The sequence below is a fragment of the Neolamprologus multifasciatus genome, chromosome 19 (genome assembly GCF_963576455.1).
Source record: "Neolamprologus multifasciatus chromosome 19, fNeoMul1.2, whole genome shotgun sequence".
Taxonomy (NCBI): domain Eukaryota; kingdom Metazoa; phylum Chordata; class Actinopteri; order Cichliformes; family Cichlidae; genus Neolamprologus; species Neolamprologus multifasciatus.
Window position 1 is genome coordinate 22,594,546 of NC_140457.1, and position 15,343 is coordinate 22,609,888.

General features: G+C 39.4%; 1 protein-coding gene across 1 annotated transcript in view; it reads left to right on the forward strand.

Moving 5' to 3' along the window:
* Positions 1-15,343, forward strand: part of gfra4a (GDNF family receptor alpha 4a) — a 155,376-nt gene that overhangs the window by 19,622 nt on the left and 120,411 nt on the right. The gene's annotated exons all lie outside the window — the stretch shown is intronic.

Consider the following 15,343-nt stretch of genomic DNA (forward strand, 5'->3'; position numbering starts at 1 on the left):
TAACATTAGCCCGCGACTTTGTTCCAGTTTTGAATTTTGGCCCACTGTGTATTTGAGTTTGACACCCCTGATTTATATGTTTTTATTGTAATATTTGAAAAATAACTTGAGTTGCAGTGGAGTAGAGATATCTTATACATAAATGCAAACACTCAAGTAAGGCGGATGTATAGTCCCTCAAATTTGTACTCAGTTACAGTAAACTTAAACTTACAGTAAATTTACTTCATGGCTCACTACCACTCATTTTCCAGAAACTTCCTTTTAGTAATTGATTTGGGGCGTCAAATCTTTTAACAATATAAAGAGACAAGAATCATTCAGAACATGACATACAGCTGCAGCCTCTGGACAAGCCTCAGCCACAACCTTAGGCTTCAATTTTCATATTGATATGGTCACATTAGGGCTGTTCGATATAACGATATATATCGGATGACGATATAAAAACGTCTATCGTTTCATTTTACGCTATCGTTTGTTTCGTGTTGTCGCAAAATAAACGTTTACGGCAATATTTTTTCACCGTTTTGATGGTCACTGCAGTGGCTATATTAACTTCTTAAAGTTCTCTCTTTCTCTTATATTTAATATAACCACACTACTGACAGACAAGCGCCTGTTTTTATGCGTTGTCGTTAGCAACAACGACGGTAAAACCACCGGGTGTCCGCTTGTTTATTTTCCACATAAACCTTTCACAATAAAGCTCAAAATAAACTGAATCACGTGAAAGAGTATGCAGAGTATGCAGAGTATTTACGGATGAGAAGCCAGAAAGAGCCGCCAGGTGCTAAAAAATAAACCTTAGACTCAAACGTTCGAACAGGCTTTTCCCCGCAGCACGCCGTGTAATAAATACTCACAAAGAAAACAGAGGCTGTTACAACTTATGTCCAAAAATGTATTGTTTCATGCATCGGTTAAAACACTCGACTGCAGGTGCGCGACGCCCAGCTGGAAGCACTTCACCCAAGTCGAGCTTCCCGAGATTCACAGAATTTACAGAAAATATTACATTTTTGTGATTTATATTGTTATCGGACAATAGATGTCTTATATCAGGATATGAGATTTTGGTCATATCGCACAGCCATAGGTCACATCATCTGTGATAAAACTGTGATATAAAAGCCTAGTTCCCAAGCCAAAGGAGCTACTGCAACACCTTCCATCAAAGCACACACTGCTGAGTACAACCAGCCATGTGAGGAGTAGATACTAGTAGCTGGTGATGAGCAGAGATGGACAGTAACATGTTACTGTAATCCGATTACTTTTTCAAGTAACGAGTAATATAAGGGATTACTATTGCAAAAAAAGTAATTTTGTTACTTTCCCATAAGCATGCTGCATTACTGCGTTACTAAGCCGTCATGATTTTGTTTTTGAGAGAGTCTCATGACAATGACGCAAGCACATGGACGCCCGTAGCAGCAACAGACGTGTGTATATCAAGATTATATCAAGATTAAAACTCATAAAACAATTTTTAAAAAGAGACTTCCCATTTGATTCAATTTTATATCTGTATTATGCATAAAAAATAAAACTGGGCTGAAAGGTCTATTGCTTTATTACGTATTCAGGTTGTGTATCATGTTATTAAAAGAGTAAATAAGTAACAAAGCAACTAATTATGTTAGAAAATAAGTAATATATATATATATATGCTCCCTACTGAGCCTGGTTCTGCTGGATGGTTTCTTTCTGTAAAAGGGAGTTTTTCCTCCCCACTATCGCCAAGTGCTTGCTCACCGGGGAGTCCTTACCTTCCATACATATAATGCACCTTGAAGCAACTGCCGTTGGGATTTGGCGCTATATAAATAATGTTGAATTGAATTGAATTGCCTATGCTACGTTTGTGTTTATAATTGACTTATGCCGTGTCACTGCTATATTGGACTACATTAATGCTGCTGTTAGCACCTTGTGATAGTAGATTCAATATTTGAATCATGTTGTCTGTCATCAATGAAAATAGCTTTTTGGAGAAGAGAGATGGAACATGCCCCTTATTTGGTTTGCACTAATAAATGCTGCTGCCTGTGAGCCACAATCACCGATAAAACATTATTCAGAATTTTATTTTCCTTTTCATCGCATGTATCATTATTGCATACTTTTTTGGAATTGCCTTGATATAATTTTGAGGCTATATCGCCCACCCCTGTTGAAGTCCCCTCTTTATAATTTCAGTTCAGGGCATTGTGGTGAGTGTTCTGCTCAGATTAACAACCCAGTTTGTTGCATGAAATGGTTTAGTGATTAAATAGTCCACATAAACTAAAAATTATGTTTTTCTGCTGGCCTGGAATCAAACCAAGGCAGAGCCTTCCACTAGGGGAAACTAGTTTTTTAGGGAAAAGCTAATTTTGACAGGCAGCAGAAAACAGCTGCTTGACACTGTGTGTTTCAGACGGCAAATGGAAATGCTTTCATGGACTCAGTATCAGTTAAATGTTCTGCCAGTCAATGAAAGCATCCCCAGATATATTTAGAAAGAATGAATTAGGCCTACTTTATTCACATTGTTATGGTTCCTGCTTCCATCTATATTTGTGCTGCCGCAGAGACATAAGGAAGACATGCACGACTGTCCTCCTTGATCATGTCCGACATTTATGGTCAATCCTGTGATCTGGCGCCATGTTCCTATGCACTCCTCGCTTTTTTTAACAGGACAGCTGAAATTTCCCTCTTTGCATATTAAATCCTCTGACCAGAGTAATGCCGCAATAATCCCCAACCGTGTTATTAGGGGCCATTGAGATCTGCTAGCATGTTCAGCTACGCTTGACTGGATGATTCCCATTTATACCTAACTTTCTTATCCTCCCTGCTGTCTGGGAAGACAAGAGCTGCCAGGTTCATCTGTTTGCCTGTCTCCTGACTTGTTAGAAGCCTCTGTCAGCCTTGTTACTGAGCCTACTGATCCATGGCCATAAACCTGTGCAAAGGTGGAGAGGTATTAGCGAACCAGGGCTTTACACAGCTGTTGGATGGGGTGGCTTTAAGCCCAGCATCTCTCTCAATTCATTACTGACACTGTTAGCAAAAGCTGAACTAGTGTCAACCTAAAATAGATAAACAAATGCATATTTCCTCATGTCTGATTCTTCCTTTTGAGTTTTAAAACCTGTTTTGCGCGCTCTCTTGTATTGACAATGTTGGATTGTATCAGAATCATTTTGTGTAATGACCCCACAGTAATGGCCTATGTGTGCATTGCTCAATAAAAGCAATGAACTGGTACCGTTTCTCAGCCCTATAATCTCCAGCTGTCCTCTAGTACTGCTTTATTGCATCCAGGTCTGCTGGCTTTAATATCCTGGTTTGTTAAATCAGTACATTTCACTGCTGGCTATGCTGATTTGTTTCCAGCGGTTGTTGTAATTACCCCTGGTGGAATCAGTTTTGTCGTTGATGTTTACCAGACAAAAACACTGGAAAAACAATTTACCCGAGGAGATTAAGATGTATTTGACCTCATGGGAAATCTTTACTAGATCAACACCATTAATTACTGACAAAAGATTCCTGTTCGATATGTGTGTAAAGCCAATACGTGTTAAGGACGGTGTGCGCATGTGACTTATTCATATTTAATGAAGCCTGAAAAGTGAAAAAAAACATGTTTATTTTTCGAAGGTGTGTTTTTTAATATTTATTCACGATCTTTGCTTTACTTCCGTTATTATTTTTTTTTCTCGCTTTGATAAACCCATCTGGACATTTCTTTGTAACAGCTCGTGTGTGATTAATTTCACTCTCCTCACTGCACACTTCATCAAATAGATGTTACCTGTAGCTGGCACAGTTTTATCTCTGTCTTTGCTCAGTGACTTTCATTAACAGCAGGTAATGTTTGCGAACAAAGCCGCAGCTTCCAGTGTTTATTCCCTCATCTCCCGATGCTCTTGCGAATGGAAAGCACACCCATTGTGGCCACCTGCTCTGAAAATAGCTGGTGTAAAACCTCGAGCCATAAGTCAGCTGGCACAGTGGCAGAAACTGAATTGTTTCAAAATGCAAAGTATGTTGAACGGTGCGGGGAAAAGGCAAGAAAGTGTGAAGATGCATGAAACACTACATTTTGGCTTTTTGGCTCAGAGTCCCATGAGAAATATCCCCCACTGGCCATCATTCTTCATGCACTAGAGATATGCACAGAGACTAAAATAGAGGAGATGGGACACTGAAATAGTGAATTCAGCACCAAATGAAAGAGCTGAGAGAAGGATTAAAAGGTGACGCAGAGGGTGAAAAGGACACAAAGAAACAGCAAGATGAAGAAAGAGAAAGTTGAGAGAAAGTGGACAAGATTAATTAACTTATTTCCAACAACAGATCCCATTAAAGTTGCTGTCAGCACTCACTGACTTGTTCTCACTGAGGCTGAATACTTTATGAGCTGTGTTTTTAGGTTCTGCCACGTGAACCTAAAAACCGGGCATTGTCTGCATGCTGTTTGCCGTTTTTTTTTTTTTTATGGCTTTCCTGAGATTGCTCCAGCAGCGGTCAGGTATCTGTTGCTACACTATTACAGAGCGCAGCAGATAGCAAAATGGCAGGTAGATCTGTAAACAGAACATCTGAGTGATTCAGTATAGCAGGCAGGTGTATAATACCAAAGAGCGATGGAGTCAGAGAGGAGGAGGTGGCGTGCGGGGTGAGAGGCCAGCTGCTGGGAGACAGCAATGAAAGATTGATCAAGGAGGCAGATGCCTTTTCAAGGTGAGATCTCAGTTCTGAGGGAGGGTGGGACCTCATCCTCACCTTCTCACCTCCTCAGTTCAGATTTTTTTCTTTTCTTTTCAGTACTCTGGGAGAAAGACGATCTCAGAGAAGAGAATGAAGCTGAACTGGAGCGGCAGGAAGTCTCAGATTAGGAGAGTGGGCTGTTGTTTTTTTACCTGGTGGACTCTAGTAACACTCTAATACCTTCCCATAGTAGTTGTTTAATCATTTTCTCTTTAAAACTTGTTTTATTAGTTTTAATCTGTTAATTTCATGCACATTGCATCAAGCAAAAATAAAATTATATGCAAAAGTGTTTGACATGAAGAAATTTGTTTAACATTTAAACGTATTTTCTGCATATTCCAGCATATAAAATACCATATAACTTTTGTGTTTACACGTCTGTTGCTGCCGGACGTCGCATGCTCGTACCTCATTGTCAGGAGACACTCTCACAAACAAAATCACGGTTTAGTAACGCAGTAACGCAGCATGCTCATGGGAAAGTAGCAGTAATCTAATTACTTTTTTGCAATCGTAATCCATTACTTCACTAAATACTTTTAAAAAGTTATTGGATTATGCGTTACTGCCTCTGATCTCTGATCACGATACACGATACATATTGCGATATGTTTGAATAACCTCCAAAAACAAATGGTTTTTTTTAACCATATAGTGACCAAAATTTCACTGGTATAGTCACTCAAATCCCATATATACTATAAACAAAATCAGAATGAATTTAAATGTTTTTTTTAACCATCAGTTGTGCACAGAGATTTTTCCAAAATGACACTACTGTCGTCTCTTTCTGTGGTCAACACTGACCTTTAACGAAAGATCATAGCAACAAAAAAGGCAATAATTCATGAGACAAAATAAAGCAATTAAAATTGAAAAGGTGCTCTTTTGTAATTATAACATATAAAAATTGTAAAATAAAAAATGTGATGACCTCAAATTACAAAAACATATGTCTAGATAATGACTATTAAAAAAGCTGACCAAGAACAGTCACAGGAGTCACAGCTGGTTAATTTAATGGTTTTTTTTGGTGTGTGGGGAGATGTTGACATGCAGAGTTGAAGAAAATATCCCCCACACTATTAGACCACCATCAGCACCCTAAACTGTTTATACGAGGCAGGACAGAACTTCTTCTGTTTTTCCAATTTTGGTTAGTTCAGGTAATTGTGCCATCACGTTCCTATTCTCAGCTGGCAGGAGTGACATCTGGTGTGGTCTTCTGCTGCTGTAGCCCATTTGTTTTTACATTTGAAGTTTTGTGCGTTCAGAGATGCTCTTCTGCACACTCTGGTTTGTAACAAGTTGTTATTTGAGTTACCTTTGCCTTCCTTTCAGCAGCAGCCTGGTTCTGCTCTGACCTCTGGCATCAAACAACCACTCAGAACAGCTGCTCTCTTTTTTTTCAGTCCATTGTGTGTACACCCTGGAGATAGTACTGTGGGAAAATCCCAGTAGGTGAGCAAATTCCGAAATACTCAGACCATCCTGTCTCGCACCAAGAATCATATATTATATAAATCTTTTTTTTTTTTTTTGTATTTTTCAAAGCAGCCATGGCCCGCTGAGGCTTTTTAAACATTTGTAGAATTCTATTATATCTGTCAGCATCATCAAGCACAATGACAATAGCGCCTCTGGGTGTGAATCTTCACCTTCCTTCATATTTACTGCAGCACCATTTGATCTTTTACAGCTTCCTTCAGTCCCCTGCACTGCTTCTCATTTAAAACCATGTGGGGGTTTGATCTCACTGTGACAAAGCTTTTCTGACACTTAAAAGGGCATCTCGCCACTGTTCAGCTCTCACATGCATTCCTAATAGTGAGAATGATAGTTAACAGTAAGTGCTAATTTCACATAATTGATTTTTCCACTCAGTTCCATTTAACACAATGTAAAAACCGTAATTGGACTCTATGTCAGTCTGCACATTGTTTTTCACTTCCTACTATGTCCCCTTTAGAGCTTCGGAGGGAACATATATAATGGATCACGACAAAGAAGCTGGATGCAAGAACCAGGTGCATCTGTGGTTATCAGTTTGCAGGTTCAACTCAGGCAAGTGTGGTTGGAGAGAGCAAGTTAAGAATTTTATATATTCCCTGTCGTGCTTCCAAGGTGCCTTTAATCAAACCTCTTAGACTAAAAATATTCTTTAGGCCTTTTTAAATGTTAAGTGTTAAAAACTCTCTAATTCTCAGGAGATTCCAGGAGTTGGTTCCTAACAAACTGTTATAATTCACCCGCCCCACAACCACCACATAACTTTAGTGATTTATTACTTCTTCTACAATTCCAACTTCTAAAGAACGAGTCTGGACTTGTTGCTTGCTTTTTTCTGATAATGATAGCACTGTTATTAATATCTGTCAGCGCTAGGGCTAGTTTATTCCCAGTAAACTACAGCCTTACAACAACTATCCTCTGGCCCTTTTGGGCATTCTTGGTTACTGAGACTACTACTACTACAGAAAAGGCCATGTACTGTTAGCATAGCATTGAAAACAGAAAAGGATTAGGGTCATAGTTAACTTTTCAGCGGTGTATTTCACTAACTAGTTAGAAACTTACCAGAAGGCACCACATGACTCCACATCACCACTGCACATGTCTCTTGTGTTCTCCTCTACATGTGCTTCTAGACAAGGTTGAGAGTTTTGTAAACAACGGACTTGGAGATGCTCTCCTTCACAAATGTGAGGTTGTGATGACACCACTTATAACATTCCCAAGATAGGTTTTTCGCTGCATTAAAGTTTGTGAAAATAAATAAAAACATTTTCATGGCACCACATATCTGAAAAAATGTAATTTAAAAAAAACCCCACACAGATACTGATATACTGTATATATACAATAGAACAAAATATCAATACAGCCATAGGGTTGGACAATATTGTGATGAGGTAGACCAGGTCATCTACTAATTGGAAGGATGGTGGTTCAATCCTTGGCTTCTCCAGCCAAAGTATCCTTGGGCAAGATACTGATCTCATGAAGTTGCTCCTGATGCACTCATTTGAGTTTGAGTGTTTGATAAAAAGCAATAGGTGAATAAAGTGCTTTGAGTGCTCCAACGAAAGGGAGTGGGAGAACGCAATATAAGAACCAGTCCATTTACCATAGTTGTGGTCTATGTGCTGTATATTAATTAGGTCTACTGAGTCTTCATCGTGTGTTTCACGAGGTTGGTGCTTTGGGGATGCAGTTATGTGTGAGTTGGTGGTAGGCTCATCGACAGCCCTGCGTAATGATCTATTGAAATGCTGTAAAATGTACGCAGGCTATGCATGTTTTCCTATAGCATTACAGTTCTGAAAAATAAGTTCAGCTTTAATAAAAACAGTGTTTCTCCGTGAAAAGATAATCATGGAAAAAATATCAGCTACACATGCCCTAAGCATATGCTGGTACACAGGAAAGTTATTTAAGTGATAATGAAACACGGACACCATTTTTACTGGAAAAGCAAACATATCTCCAACAACCACAAAGCTTTGCAACCATGAACATGAGCAGCAGTGCGCTGGCTGCTGCTCAAGCCAGATTTGCAAAATATCTTGCTGATAATTATGACCACTGACATGATTATGCCTTTAAGTATTCACAGGCAAAGGGTTAACAAAATGTCAATAGTAAGCTAATTTGCTTTTAACCTTTTAAATCTCAGGGGGGTACCTGCTTGAAAATGACAGGTCTAAAAAGAACGGATTATTTCTCTACAATTACAAACTCTGTGTAAACCATCTTGGTATCAAAATAAGCTAACGCGTGTGAGACTTAATAATAGGTGTAAGCATTACAGCAGATGCTGATGCTGATAGGAACTGAGGATGGAAGACAGAAAAACAAAATTTGAAATTTCTTAGGTATTGAATAGCAAAAATTAGCCGTACTTGTCAGACAAATACACAACAGTTTACTGGTGCGTAAACAGGCAAAGAAGGCAGAAAATAGTGATTCGTGATGGGAAACTGCTCTTGAAGCACACTGGGAGATGGAGCAGTGCAGGAAATGTGGTTTTATTGCGGTGGATTTTTTTAGGAAGCAAGACCGCAAAGGTAAGACAGAATTCATGCTAATATTTTTCAAACTTGAAGCATAATTTTGGTCTTTTTTTTGCTGCTGCTTCAGTGAATTTTGGTTGGATCCGAGATCTGTGCTGAGCAGAGATATTGTTTGGCCACGTACATGCCATCGGGGTGAACAGGTGACTATGTACTGTGTGTAAATCTTTTCATGGCATCTGTTTAACTGATGCACACCCCGTGTAATCACGTTCCCCCTTTATATTGGGATTCAAGAGGTTAATGCAAAATATAGGGTGGCAGAGCATGAAAGAAGATTGTCTTAATTAAAAGTTTTCACCCTGTGTATTTCTCAACGATGTGTCCTCTCCGGTAACTTGGGAAATACTAGCTTCCTGATCTCTTGCTAGCAATTATGTTTGTGATTAGCATACTTTGCATAAAAATATATAAGGTTTTGGAATATTTGTTGACTTTTAATTGCCTGAAAACAATATAAATACATAATTTTTATACACTAGTATCTGAACATTATTGTGTAAAGTTTCTTGCAGCTGACAAACATGTCTCTGTGATGAGTAAGGACAGACATTCCCATCAATAGCACATTACAACACAGAGTCGGTGTGCATAGAATCTTAATAGACATGTGTATATGCACAGTACTACATACTATATAAATCATACACATTAAAATACACAATAAATCACAGAAGCACACTTTTAAATAGCTGCCAAAATGAGTAATGGTGTGACACTGCTACAGAAAAAAGGCTTTTAATTTACACCCTGCAGAAGCCTCACACGCAGAGTGTTCACCGCAGTCTAAAAGGGCATCCAGCATTGCAGACGACTCTGTGGGAGATCAAAGATGTACTCTTTGTGACATGGATGGGGAGGTAGTCTTGGATTTTTTTCATTTTCATTTGTCCCTTCTTTCTGACATACCCCCACCCACCCCCCCACCCCCCCCCCCAAAAAAAAAAAAAAATAAAATGTGTGAAATTTTGATGTAATGTAATTATTTCAGATGTAAACTGAAATTGGACAGAAACAAAAAAGCACCCTTACTGGTTTCTTTCCAACATGTATCCCGTGGATGTAATCCAGAGGACTGCTGAAAAATCTAGCAGGTGCAGTAGTGATTATCGAGCCTCCTTATGCCACAAGTGGTTATGTATCCAAGGAGGCGTACATGTCATGGTGTTGTAGGACCTGTGAAATCCACTACGCATCTTGGTTTAAAGTTCACAGAAACACAGCTGTTAACAAGGAAACAAGCAGTTACCTGCATGGAGAAAGGCGAATAAATCAACCTTAATGCAATTGTCTCACTTTCTGCTTAGTCATGTGTGCTCAAGGAAGTTATATTTATACTGCAGATGGTTAAAGCTGTTGTATCTAAATGGAATAGATTCAGTTTTGATTCAATTCAATGTAATTTTTCATTTTCATTTTCATTTTGTTTTTTACTTTATTTATATGGTTTTGCAAGTTATGCATTTTACATAAATTAAGCACATTCTTGCATTCGAGCCAACACAAAGTGTGAAACAGGTGCTACACAGGATAATTTTATTTGCTTGATGAATAGGGGTGAATGGGGTAAACGTGTAGACTCTGTAGCTCTGACACTCATGGTAAATCTCTGGTTCACTCCTGTTTTTATCACTTGAGAAACATTGCTAAGCTGAGTCCCATTGTGTCACGCTCTGAATTGGAAATTGTCATACATGCATTTGTTTCATCTCGTTTGGATTATTGTAATACTTTGTTCACTTGTTTATGTAAGGCCTCCTTGGAACGTCTGTAGGTTTTTCAGAACGCTGCTGCAAGGCTCCTGTCCAAGTCTCCCAAGTACTTGCATGCTGATCCAGCTGCACTGGCACCATCCCCGCACCAACATACATCACTGATCTTTTACATCCATACATCCCCAGCAGGTCCCTGAGGTCATGTGATCAAGGTTTGTCGGTTGTCCTTCGTATGAGGCTGAAAACGGAAGGTGACAGAGCTTTTGTAACTGTGGCCCCCAGACTCTTGAGATCTGTGGACTCAGAGGTCTCTCATGATTTTTATCTTGAAAGGTGCTTCACAAATAAAAATTTACTTACTTAGACATATGGGTAACATGAAGCAGCCTAAAAAATACATTTTTGCTATAATTTTAAGCTAAGTTTGTTCTAGCTTCGTGTTACTGTAGGCAGTTTACCTTACATCATAAAGTGCCTTGAAGCGACTGTTGTTGTGATTTAGAATAGAATACAATTGAATAGAATAGAATAGCTAAGGGCAAGGGAGGGCTCAATCCAGCCAACTGAGTTGTTTTACCCACCCAAACCAGCCAGTAGTCTGCTGATCGCCTACAAAACCTCCCCCTGCAGAGCCATTTAGACTTGAGGTACAAGCACAGAAAGAAGCAGACTGCTGTGAGTTTTAGATGGTACAGAGATCTCAAGAAATAGCCAGTATAAACTTATACACATGGACCTACACAGTCCATGTTTAAAAAAAGAAAACTATAGTATCCACTAACTTTTGTCTAGTTTAGAGTCACCTGCTGTTCCTGTGCTCTCAGGTTAACACATTTGATGTGTGGATCATTACCTGTCTTTTTTGGTTGGTAAAAATTGTGATTACTTATGTTAAACCTATCTGAGAGTTTCATGTATTTGCATCTTTTTTTTGACTGGCTGCACTGAGAGATGGATGCACATTATGGTGTTGAATTTTGATTTTTCAACTGTCTTGTGTGCTTTTACTCACAGACTGCAGCAAACGAGAACCCTAACAACAGGAAAATAAGCTCCATGTGAGCACTTTCGGTATCATGACATTTCCTGGTGGCCCAAACCTTTTTTTTGCTCCAGTGAATAATTTTGACTCAATTTGAATGAGTTGACCTAATAGAATCCACACATCAGGTGATACTGTATCTCCACATATACTCTCTGCTCTCCAAATAATATCAATGACATGCAGGTGTGCACCTCAGAGACATGCACTGTGAATAAATGTGCAGATGTTAGAACAGCGACAGATGTTCAGTGACATCACACAGCTGCTACACTGGAACAATTTAATGGTTTTTTTTTAATATTAGCTTAGTCAATATGTCTTCTTATCTTTTTCATGGATAAGGCACAAAAACTCTCATCTCAGAGATGTCAGCATCCAAAGGTGAACTCAAACCAGAAAACCTAAGATCACTTAGTCAGCTATTCTCAGTTCCTTGTTTCACCCAAGTTGGCCACAAGGATTGATAAAGAAAACCGTACTCAGATACTAATCAATACTAAAAATTAAAACCTTAACGATACCACCAATAGTATCTTTGCCTCATCCAGTTGATGAATAACTTCAAACGGCCTTGTGACACGTAGGCTCAAAGCCCCTCCCTCACTACCAGCTAGCATAACATCCATCCATCCATGCATCCATCTTCTTCTGCTTATCTGGGTCCGGGTCGCGGGGGCAGCACACTAAGCAGAGAAGCCCAGACCTCCCTCTCCCTGTCCACCTCCTCCAGCTTGTCCGGGGGAACACCAAAGCGTTCCCAGGCCAGCCAAGAGATCTGGGTCTGCCCCGGATCATTCATTAGTAACGCGTTTCTGCTGTCTTTAGTATCTGTCACTCAGTGACTGCCTAATCTGATGCAGTTTTTATGAAATCAAAAGGTAGAAATAGTTTGATCCCAGCAATGCAATTTTTTTAAAAAGAAAAAGGTCAAATAAATATTACAGTTACACTTGTGGCATTTGTCTGATGATGACTAATCTGGCACTTCCACTTCACAGTGGAAGTGTTAGAATTTCAAAAACCTTTAAGCTCTTGGCTTACTAGAGTCTGTTATGAATGAGTGAGGATTTGCAGTTGTAGCTTGTCCTGATGGTGGAGAGATGAGACATCTGAAGGACAAACGATGGAGGTGGGTGGTGTTTTGATGACTCCACAGCACCTCTGGAGCTTAAGGTGTGTTTCATGATGAAGATTAACTCTCCTGTGACTGCATCTATTCTGGAAATGTAATCTCTTTGTCACTTTCACAAACGAAACTTATACTGTACGCATCTTGTGAAAGCAGTGTTTAGTCTCTTTCACTCAACATGCAGCGTTACCATGGTTACTCACTGTATATCACAGCTGTTCATCTTTGAGTTTAAAGTTAAAGCTACAGTTTATAGTATATTCAATTTCTTTTCTAATGGCGTGTCCATCCTCCTATCATTGTCCCTCCGGTTGTGCTGTGTAAGAATTCTCTTCTTCTCCACTATATCATAATACGTCTACCTCTATCCTTCCCTGCCTGAAGTTAGAGTACAGTTAATCTCACCCTTCCCCTCTTCTGCCTTATATTTTGAGACACTTTATCTTTCTCTTTCAACTTACAGTATAGGAGCCAAATTCCAAACCTCTCTCCAAGTATAAGCTTAATCTTTCCATCAACCCTTTCCTCTCTATGCGCTTCTTCCCTAATTTGCAACAGAGTTAATGTTAAACTACCCAAAAAGAAGAAGACTCGTAGCCTTCTGTTAGAAGTGTAAATGTGCCGAAAAGTACTTTTGCAGGAGGGTTTAAGAAGGATGAGTGGGGTTAAAGGGTTGGATTTTAATCTTATCCGCGTCAGTGCTGCTATATTTCCATTTGGTTGCTGTGCTACACTGTGAGTGTCACTCACTGATTAACTGATCCGGATAAGGCTCAAGTGGTTTTACATTAACAGGACAGCGTTTGATAAACAGTTTTTCACCTTGTTGACATGAACAAAAGCCTCTAAAGTACTCACCGCATGCTACTCTTCATCTACAATTACTGTAAATTGTCAATCAGTTTTTTATTTTACTAAAACGTAATCAACAATTCACGGTAGCTTAACTGAGAGGAGACAAATATGGCTGCTGTTCTGGTTCCATTCCCATCAAGCCTGTGCTGGGTTGACTGTTGGGGACATTTAATGTGAAAAAGCAGCTTGAAATGTTAGAATGTGTGGTGCTGTAATGTAAAAATGATAAAGCCGGTATGGAGTAGCAGAGTGGAAGAATGGTGTACGAACCAAAGAAGTATACATTCACACAATAACGTATACATTTCTTCATACAGCAGGACAGTAATCAAATATCAAACATTTTTTTGTAAGTGTAACTGCTTTATTTTAATAACAGAAGATGGTGTTTCTTATACACTGACTGTGTATAAAAGATGGACTGTCACCCGTTGGTTGGTGAAGTCCCACTGGGAGCCTTAATGTGAGTGTTTTCATTGACCATGTTGGTGATTTGAACATATGGCTACCCCTCCCCAACTCTCTGGTCCTGGTGGAGTGCACTTACTCAAAGAGAATAGCCTGATCTGGTTCTCTGTCTATTATGGTTGGGTCTTACCTTTAAAATATGAAGGATCTTGAAAAGACAGCTGTGTTGAACTTGGGCTATAAATATAGTTCAGCTGAATTTAAACTGGACGAGACAATCAGAGGATGAAAGGGTGATGGTAGCAGCTTGTCAGCTGGGAGTAATGTTGGGCTTGTTACTCAAAAAAAAAAGCAATGTGTTACACATTACAGTAAGACAGTAATTTGTTACACTACTCGCTACTTTACTTTCTGTCATTCTTCTGGGTCGATGACCCCGTGTTTTTGATTTTTGTACTCTTATTTTTGATATTATGAATTATTTTTGTGTTTTGGTTTCCCAGTGTTTATTCTGTTCTCCCTCTGTTTTCCGTCGTCTCTGCCTGTGTATGCCTGTGTATCCCCTGTAATGTAGTCAGGTCTCTGTGTTAAGCCCGTGTCTCTTAGTCTGTCTTTGTGTTTGTGTTTCCTGTTTTATTTTGAAAGTCCGCGTCTGATCGCAGTGTGTTCAGATTATGCTTCCTTGTCTCGTCAGTTCTGATTTCCCCCAGCTGTGCTCTCCTTCTGTGTCTCATTCCCCTCGTTACTTCGCAGTGTATTTAAACCCTGTGTTTCTCTGAGTCAGTGTCGTCCCTCATGCTGTGTGGATCTTCCTGTGTCTCACTGTGAGTTTAGTTTGTGAGTTTCCAGTTTAGTTTAGTTTAGTTTGCTTTTGTATGACTTTCCCCTGCCAGAAAATAAAGCTGAGTTCTTTGTGTTTAAACCTCCTGCCTGAGTGCCTGCATTTGGATCCAACTCCTGCCTGCCACACAGCGATTCATGACACGTTCGCGTTACTCTATCAAATGACATGAAATGTATTGTCATAAAATTACCAGTTCCCCACACAAATCCATATCCTAATGAAGACACACACAGAATCTTTTTCTATTTACAGATGAAAACAGGCAAAATAACAGAAAGCCAATACCAAGGGACTTCAAAGCGATTGCCACAGTGATTCAGCTGCAGGACTGATAAAAATGGATGCTGCAATGCCACAAGGCTGACGGCTTATCGCTGCTGTTATTACCTGTTCAGGATCAGGCTCAGGCTCCGGTCTAGGATTTTTAACAGCTTTAATATGATTCTGGGTTCTTTGCTAGCTTTGTGTTGGCATGCTGCCTGTGCAGATGCTTGTGCTCTTTTG